Genomic DNA, 10000 nt, shown 5'->3' on the forward strand with positions numbered 1-10000 from the left:
GCCACCCTATCTTGCAGGAAAAATCCGGGGAACACGATGGCGTCGTCAAAAGTGCAGGTCGTCGAGCTCGTTTTCGAGAAAAAAAAAAAAAAATTCTCAAAATTCGACAAAAAAATAAAACGATCACTGGACCGTGTAGAGAATATAAAACTGCATAAGAATCGTATAGACGAAAATTGGCGTTCACGTGCTCGTTTTTGTTGAAAAAATTAAAAAGCTCTCAAACTTCGAGATAAAAAAAAAAAACCATCTACCAGGTAGCCAACGGTAAACGGTACAAGTATCGTACGGGCGAAAATGAGCGTTACCGTGCTCGTTTTCGAGTTATTGACGAAAAACAGCCTGGAGCGATCGCTCCGGCGGTCGACGCGCGAAAGTTTCTAAGTCCGCTCTGCTCCGAAACACGCTCCCGCGTCAAAAATCGTCGTAGGACAAAAAATCGCCACCCTATCTTGCAGGAAAAAATCCGGGGAACACGATGGCGTCGTCAAAAGTGCAGGTCGTCGAGCTCGTTTTCGAGAAAAAAAAAAAAAAATTCTCAAAATTCGACAAAAAAATAAAACGATCATTGGACCGTGTAGAGAATCTAAAACTGCATAAGAATCGTACAGACGAAAATTGGCGTTCACGTGCTCGTTTTTGTGGAAAAAATTAAAAAAGCTCTCAAACTTCGAGATAAAAAAAAAAAAAACCATCTACCAGGTAGCCAACGGTAAACGGTACAAGTATCGTACGGGCGAAAACGAGCGTTACCGTGCTCGTTTTCGAGTTATTGACGAAAAACAGCCTGGAGCGATCGGTCCGGCGGTCGACGCGCGAAAGTTTCTAAGTCCGCTCTGCTCCGAATCATCGCTCCGGCGTCAAAAATCGTCGTAGGACAAAAAATAGACACGCTATCTTGCAGGAAAAAATCCGGGGAACACGATGGCGTCGTCAAAAGTGCAGGTCGTCGAGCTCGTTTTCGAGAAAAAAAAAAAAAAATTCTCAAAATTCGACAAAAAAATAAAACGATCAGTGGACCGTGTAGAGAATATAAAACTGCATAAGAATCGTATAGACGAAAATTGGCGTTCACGTGCTCGTTTTTGTGGAAAAAATTAAAAAAGCTCTCAAACTTCGAGATAAAAAAAAAAAAAAACCATCTACCAGGTAGCCAACGGTAAACGGTACAAGTATCGTACGGGCGAAAATGAGCGTTACCGTGCTCGTTTTCGAGTTATTGACGAAAAACAGCCTGGAGCGATCGCTCCGGCGGTCGACGCGCGAAAGTTTTCAAGTCCGCTCTGCTCCGAAACACCGCTCCGGCGTCAAAAATCGTCGTAGGACAAAAAATAGACACGCTATCTTGCAGGAAAATATCCGGGGAACACGATGGCGTCGTCAAAAGTGCAGGTCGTCGAGCTCGTTTTCGAGAAAAAAAAAAAAAAATTCTCAAAATTCGACAAAAAAATAAAACGATCATTGGACCGTGTAGAGAATCTAAAACTGCATAAGAATCGTATAGACCAAAATTGGCCTTAACGTGCTGGTTTTCGAGTTATTGACGATAAGCCGGTATATATATGTCCGAGATAAAAAAAAAGATAGGGACAGTGGGAATCTCCTATACTATCACGGGCGTGTATTCTCCTACTAGTTTGATGGTTGTTGTTGCATAAACCAGCGACTGTTTGGCCCGCCGTTTAACCGCGCGGTTTAAAATTGCAACACAATGTTGGTGTCGCTCCGGGGTGAAAAAATGGAAAAACGACATACTTTACGCATAGGGGCGGCTGATCTTAACATATTTTGTCATGTCACCACCCCAGTGACTCTAAGACGGATTTTGCCGTCGCACGTTTTTTTATTAAAAAGTTTATTAGTATATAAAAGATTTCGTTAAGCAAAAAGACACGAATATGGGAGTAGGACAAAAAATCGCCAGCCTATCTTGCAGGAAAAAATCCGGGGAACACGATGGCGTCGTCAAAAGTGCAGGTCGTCGAGCTAGTTTTCGAGAAAAAAAAAAAAAATTCTCAAAAACTCGACAAAAAAATAAAACGATCAGTGGACCGTGTAGAGAATCTAAAACTGCATAAGAATCGTATAGACCAAAATTGGCGTTCACGTGCTCGTTTTTGAGAAAAAAGTTAAAAAAGCTCTCAAATTCGAGATAAAAAAAAAACAAACCATCTGCCAGGTAGCCAACGGTAAACGGTACAAGTATCGTACGGGCGAAAACGAGCGTTACCGTGCTCGTTTTCGAGTTATTGACGAAAAACAGCCTGGAGCGATCGGTCCGGCGGTCGACGCGCGAAAGTTTCTAAGTCCGCTCTGCTCCGAATCATCGCTCCGGCGTCAAAAATCGTCGTAGGACAAAAAATCGCCACCCTATCTTGCAGGAAAAAATCCGGGGAACACGATGGCGTCGTCAAAAGTGCAGGTCGTCGAGCTCGTTTTCGAGAAAAAAAAAAAAAAATTCTCAAAATTCGACAAAAAAATAAAACGAACAGTGGACCGTGTAGAGAATATAAAACTGCATAAGAATCGTATAGACGAAAATTGGCGTTCACGTGCTCGTTTTTGTGGAAAAAATTAAAAAGCTCTCAAACTTCGAGATAAAAAAAAAAAGAACCATCTACCAGGTAGCCAACGGTAAACGGTACAAGTATCGTACGGGCGAAAATGAGCGTTACCGTGCTCGTTTTCGAGTTATTGACGAAAAACAGCCTGGAGCGATCGCTCCGGCGGTCGACGCGCTAAAGTTTCTAAGTCCGCTCTGCTCCGAAACACCGCTCCGGCGTCAAAAATCGTCGTAGGACAAAAATAGACACGCTATCTTGCAGGAAAAAATCCGGGGAACACGATGGCGTCGTCAAAAGTGCAGGTCGTCGAGCTCGTTTTCGAGAAAAAAAAAAAAAAATTCTCAAAATTCGACAAAAAAATAAAACGATCAGTGGACCGTGTAGACAATATAAACTGCATAAGAATCGTATAGACGAAAATTGGCGTTCACGTGCTCGTTTTTGTGGAAAAAATTAAAAAAGCTCTCAAACTTCGAGATAAAAAAAAAAAAAACCGTCTACCAGGTAGCCAACGGTAAACGGTACAAGTATCGTACGGGCGAAAACGAGCGTTACCGTGCTCGTTTTCGAGTTATTGACGAAAAACAGCCTGGAGCGATCGGTCCGGCGGTCGACGCGCGAAAGTTTCTAAGTCCGCTCTGCTCCGAATCATCGCTCCGGCGTCAAAAATCGTCGTAGGACAAAAAATCGCCACCCTATCTTGCAGGAAAAAATCCGGGGAACACGATGGCGTCGTCAAAAGTGCAGGTCGTCGAGCTCGTTTTCGAGAAAAAAAAAAAAAAATTCTCAAAATTCGACAAAAAAATAAAACGATCAGTGGACCGTGTAGAGAATATAAAACTGCATAAGAATCGTATAGACGAAAATTGGCGTTCACGTGCTCGTTTTTGTTGAAAAAATTAAAAAAGCTCTCAAACTTCGAGATAAAAAAAAAAAAAACCATCTACCAGGTAGCCAACGGTAACGGTACAAGTATCGTACGGGCGAAAATGAGCGTTACCGTGCTCGTTTTCGAGGTATTGACGAAAAACAGCCTGGAGCGATCGCTCCGGCGGTCGACGCGCGAAAGTTTCTAAGTCCGCTCTGCTCCGAATCATCGCTCCGGCGTCAAAAATCGTCGTAGGACAAAAATAGACACGCTATCTTGCAGGAAAAAATCCGGGGAACACGATGGCGTCGTCAAAAGTGCAGGTCGTCGAGCTCGTTTTCGAGAAAAAAAAAAAAAATTCTGAAAATTCGACAAAAAAATAAAACGATCAGTGGACCGTGTAGAGAATATAAAACTGCATAAGAATCGTATAGACGAAATTGGCGTTCACGTGCTCGTTTTTGTGGAAAAATTAAAAAAGCTCTCAAACTTCGAGATAAAAAAAAAAAAAACCATCTACCAGGTAGCCAACGGTAAACGGTACAAGTATCGTACGGGCGAAAATGAGCGTTACCGTGCTCGTTTTCGAGTTATTGACGAAAAACAGCCTGGAGCGATCGCTCCGGCGGTCGACGCGCGAAAGTTTCTAAGTCCGCTCTGCTCCGAAACACCGCTCCGGCGTCAAAAATCGTCGTAGGACAAAAAATAGACACGCTATCTTGCAGGAAAAAATCCGGGGAACACGATGGCGTCGTCAAAAGTGCAGGTCGTCGAGCTCGTTTTCGAGAAAAAAAAAAAAAAATTTCTCAAAATTCGACAAAAAAATAAAACGATCACTGGACCGTGTAGAGAATATAAAACTGCATAAGAATCGTATAGACGAAAATTGGCGTTCACGTGCTCGTTTTTGAGAAAAAAGTTAAAAAAGCTCTCAAAATTCGAGATAAAAAAAAAACAAACCATCTGCCAGGTAGCCAACGGTAAACGGTACAAGTATCGTACGGGCGAAAACGAGCGTTACCGTGCTCGTTTTCGAGTTATTGACGAAAAACAGCCTGGAGCGATCGGTCCGGCGGTCGACGCGCGAAAGTTTCTAAGTCCGCTCTGCTCCGAATCATCGCTCCGGCGTCAAAAATCGTCGTAGGACAAAAAATCGCCACCCTATCTTGCAGGAAAAAATCCGGGGAACACGATGGCGTCGTCAAAAGTGCAGGTCGTCGAGCTCGTTTTCGAGAAAAAAAAAAAAAATTCTCAAAATTCGACAAAAAAATAAAACGATCATTGGACCGTGTAGAGAATCTAAAACTGCATAAGAATCGTATAGACCAAAATTGGCCTTAACGTGCTGGTTTTCGAGTTATTGACGATAAGCCGGTATATATATGTTCCGAGATAAAAAAAAAGATAGGGACAGTGGGAATCTCCTATACTATCACGGGCGTGTATTCTCCTACTAGTTTGATGGTTGCTGTGCATAAACCACCGACTGTTTGGCCCGCCGTTTAACCGCGCAGTTTAAAATTGCAACACAATGTTGGTGTCGCTCCGGATCGAAAAAATGGAAAAACGACATACTTTACGCATAGGGGCGGCTGATCTTAACATATTTTGTCAATGTCATCTTCCCAGTGACCCTAGGAAGGAGTTTGCCGTTGCACGTTTTCCTATTAAAAAGTAATTAGTGTACAAAAATTTTCGTGAAGCAAAAAAACAAGAATGTGAAAGTACGTTCCATGAGCATTACGGTGAATAAAACAGAAATTAAAAATTCCCGAGGGGTTGAACAGCATCATATTGAATTCGTTTTGCTGACTGGGGTCTGCGCCCCCCAGACCCCCGCTACACTAGCCCAGACCAAACCCACTTTGTAAATAGTGGTATCATATTTAAATGAACAGCATCGTACTTAATTCGTTTTGCTGAATGGGGGGCTGCGCCCCCCAAACCCCCGCTACACTAGCCCAGACCTAACCCATTTTGTAATAGCGTATCAAATTAAATTGAACAGCATCGTACTAAATTCGTTTGCTGACTGGGGGGCTGCGCCCCCCAGACCCCCGCAACACTAGCCCGGACCTAACCCACTTTGTAATAGCGGTATCATATTAAATTGAACAGCATCGTACTAAATTCGTTTTGCTGAATGGGGGGCTGCGCCCCCCAAACCCCCGCTACACTAGCCCAGACCTAACCCATTTTGTAATAGCGGTATCAAATTAAATTGAACAGCATCATATTGAATTCGTTTTGCTGACTGGGGTCTGCGCCCCCCAGACCCCCGCTACAATAGCCCAGACCTAACCCACTTTGTAATAGTGGTATCATATTAAATTGAACAGCATCGTACTTAATTCGTTTTGCTGAATGGGGGGGCTGCGCCCCCCAAACCCCCGCTACACTAGCCCAGACCTAACCCATTTTGTAATAGCGGTATCAAATTAAATTGAACAGCATCGTACTAAATTCGTTTTGCTGACAGGGGTCTGCGCCCCCAGACCCCCGCTACACTAGCCCAGACCTAACCCCCTTTGTAATAGCGGTATCATATTTAAATTGAACAGCATCATATTGAATTCGTTTTGCTGACTGGGGTCTGCGCGCCCCAGACCCCCGCAACACTAGCCCGGACCTAACCCACTTTGTAATAGCGGTATCACATTAATTGAACAGCATCGTACTAAATTCGTTTTGCTGAATGGGGGGCTGCGCCCCCAAACCCCCGCTACACTAGCCCAGACCTAACCCATTTTGTAATAGCGGTATCAAACTAAATTGAACAGCATCATATTGAATCGTTTTGCCGACTGGGGTCTGCGCCCCCCAGACCCCCGCTACAATAGCCCAGACCTAACCCACTTTGTAATAGTGGTATCATATTAAATTGAACAGCATCGTACTTAATTCGTTTTGCTGAATGGGGGGCTGCGCCCCCAAACCCCCGCTACACTAGCCCAGACCTAACCCATTTTGTAATAGCGGTATCAAATTAAATTGAACAGCATCGTACTAAATTCGTTTTGCTGACAGGGGTCTGCGCCCCCCAGACCCCCGCTACACTAGCCCAGACCTAACCCCCTTTGTAATAGCGGTATCATATTAAATTGAACAGCATCATGTTGAATTCGTTTTGCTGACTGGGGTCTGCGCGCCCCAGACCCCCGCAACACTAGCCCGGACCTAACCCACTTTGTAATAGCGGTATCATATTAAATTGAACAGCATCGTACTAAATTCGTTTTGCTGAATGGGGGGCTGCGCCCCCCAAACCCCCGCTACACTAGCCCAGGACCTAACCCATTTTGTAATAGCGGTATCAAATTAAATTGAACAGCATCATATTGAATTCGTTTTGCTGACTGGGGTCTGCGCCCCCCCAGACCCCGCTACACTAGCCCAGACCTAACCCACTTTGTAATAGTGGTATCATATTAAATTGAACAGCATCGTACATAATTCGTTTTGCTGAATGGGGGGCTGCGCCCCCCAAACCCCCGCTACACTAGCCCAGACCTAACCCATTTTGTAATAGCTGTATCAAATTAAATTGAACAGCATCATATTGAATTCGTTTTGCTGACAGGGGTCTGCGCCCCCCAGACCCCCGCTACACTAGCCCAGACCTAACCACTTTGTAATAGTGGTATCATATTAAATTGAACAGCATCGTACATAATTCGTTTTGCTGAATGGGGGGCTGCGCCCCCCAAACCCCCGCTACACTAGCCCAGACCTAACCCATTTTGTAATAGCGGTATCAAATTAAATTGAACAGCATCGTACTAAATTCGTTTTGCTGACAGGGGTCTGCGCCCCCCAAACCCCCGCTACACTAGCCCAGACCTAACCCATTTTGTAATAGCGGTATCAAATTAAATTGAACAGCATCATATTGAATTCGTTTTGCTGACTGGGGTCTGCGCCCCCAAACCCCCGCTACACCAGCCCAGACCTAACCCATTTTGTAATAGCGGTATCAAATTAAATTGAGCAGCATCATATTGAATTCGTTTTGCTGACAGGGGTCTGCGCCCCCCAGTCCCCCGCTACACTAGCCCAGACCTAACCCCCTTTGTAATAGCGGTATCATATTAAATTGAACAGCATCATATTGAATTCGTTTGCTGACGGGGTCTGCGCGCCCCAAACCCCCGCAACACTGGCCCAGACCTAGCCCATTTTGTAATGACTGTATTGGAACTGCGTTAGGGCTAGTTTAGAATTGGTTAGGTGAAGTAATGCGGAGAGCAGTTTCGCCTGCGTCCCGGGATGCTTGTTGGCATGAGTGGTGTCTGAATGAGTAAAGACGGATGAGACACTTGTGGGGTATGGTGAGTCAGATTCTCAAACTACCCATATATTCTTCTGAGGCATGGGTGCCTATCCAAGGATCTCCTTCGGTATCTAAAACAGAAATAAAAAAAAAAAAACAAAAAAAAAAAAAAAAAATGAATATGGACTGTGTTAGGACTGAATTGGATAAGGTCTGGGTTACGTCTCGGTTAGGTCTGAGTTAGGACTGGTTTAAGACTGGGTTAGGACTGGGTTAGGACTGGGTTAGGACTGGGTTAGGTCTGGGTTAGGTCTGGGTTATTTCTGGGTTAGGTCTGGGTTAGGTCTGGGTTAGGTCTGGGTTAGGTCTGGGTTAGGACTGGATTAGGTCTGGGTTAGGACTGGGTTAGTACTGGGTTAGGACTGGGTTAGGTCTGGGTTAGGTCTGGGTTATTTCTGGGTAGGTCTGGGTTAGGTCTGGGTTAGGTCTGGGTTAGGGCTGGGTTAGGTCTGGGTTAGGTCTGGGTCAGGTCTGGGGTATTTCTGGGTTAGGACTGGGTTAGGTCTGGGTTAGGTCTGGGTTATTTCTGGGTTAGGTCTGGGTTAGGTCTGGGTTAGGTCTGGGTTAGGTCTGGGTTAGGTCTGGGTTAGGTCTGGTTAGGACTGGGTTAGTACTGGGTTAGGACTGGGTTAGGTCTGGGTTAGGTCTGGGTTATTTCTGGGTTAGGTCTGGTTAGGTCTGGGTTAGGTCTGGGTTAGGATTGGGTTAGGTCTGGTTTAGGACTGGGTTAGGTCTAGGTTAGGACTGGGTTAGGTCTGGGTTAGGTCTGGGTTAGACTGGGTTAGGTCTGGGTTAGGACTGGGTTAGTACTGGGTTAGGACTGGGTTAGGTCTGGGTTAGGTCTGGGTTATTTCTGGGTTAGGTCTGGGTTAGGTCTGGGTTAGGTCTGGGTTAGGGCTGGGTTAGGTCTGGGTTAGGTCTGGGTCAGGTCTGGGGTATTTCTGGGTTAGGACTGGGTTAGGTCTGGGTTAGGTCTGGGTTATTTCTGGGTTAGGTCTGGGTTAGGTCTGGGTTAGGTCTGGGTTAGGTCTGGGTTAGGTCTGGGTTAGGTCTGGGTTAGGACTGGGTTAGTACTGGGTTAGGACTGGGTTAGGTCTGGGTTAGGTCTGGGTTATTTCTGGGTTAGGTCTGGGTTAGGTCTGGGTTAGGTCTGGGTTAGGGCTGGGTTAGGACTGGGTTAGGACTGGGTTAGGTCTGGGTTAGGACTGGGTTAGGACTGGGTTAGGTCTGGGTTAGGTCTGGGTTAGGACTGGGTTAGGTCTGGGTTAGGACTGGGCTAGGACTGGGTTAGGTCTGGGTTAGGTCTGGGTTAGGTTTGGGTTAGGACTGGGTAGGTTCTGGGTTAGGACTTGGTTAGGACTAGGTTAGGACTGTGTTAGGACTGGGTTAGGTCTGGGTTAGGTCTGGGTAGGACTGGGTTAGGTCTGGGTTAGGACTGGGTTAGGTCTGGGTTAGGTCTGGGTTCGGTCTGGGTTAGGTCTGGGTTAGGTCTGGGTTAGGACTGGGTTAGGACTGGGTTAGGTCTGGGTTAGGACTGGGTTAGGACTGGGTTAGGTCTGGGTTAGGGACTGGGTTAGGACTGGGTTAGGTCTGGGTTAGGACTGGGTTAGGACTGGGTTAGGTCTGGGTTAGGTCTGGGTTAGGACTGGGTTAGGTCTGGGTTAGGACTGGGTTAGGTCTGGTTAGTACTGGATTTGGTTAGGTCTGGGTTAGGTCTGGGTTAGGTCTGGGTTAGGACTGGGTTAGGACTGGTTAGGGTCTGGGTTAGGACTGGGTTAGGACTGGGTTAGGACTGGGTTAGGTCTGGGTTAGGTCTGGGTTATTTCTGGGTTAGGTCTGGGTTAGGTCTGGGTTAGGTCTGGGTTAGGTCTGGGTTAGGTCTGGGTTAGGTCTGGGTTAGGACTGGGTTAGGACTGGGTTAGGTCTGGGTTAGGTCTGGGTTAGGACTGGGTTAGGTCTGGGTTAGGACTGGGTTAGTCTGGGTTAGGTCTGGGTTCGGTCTGGTTAGGACTGGGTTAGGACTGGGTTAGGTCTGGGTTAGGTCTGGGTTAGGACTGGGTTAGGTCTGGGTTAGGTCTGGGTTCGGTCTGGGTTAGGTCTGGGTTAGGTCTGGCTTAGGACTGGGTTAGGACTGGGTTAGGTCTGGGTTAGGACTGGGTAGGTCTGGGTTAGGACTGGGTTAGGACTGGGTTAGGTCTGGGTTAGGACTGGGTTAGGACTGGGTTAGGTCTGGGTTAG

The sequence above is a fragment of the Colletes latitarsis genome, unplaced genomic scaffold (genome assembly GCF_051014445.1).
Source record: "Colletes latitarsis isolate SP2378_abdomen unplaced genomic scaffold, iyColLati1 scaffold0085, whole genome shotgun sequence".
Taxonomy (NCBI): Eukaryota; Metazoa; Arthropoda; class Insecta; order Hymenoptera; family Colletidae; genus Colletes; species Colletes latitarsis.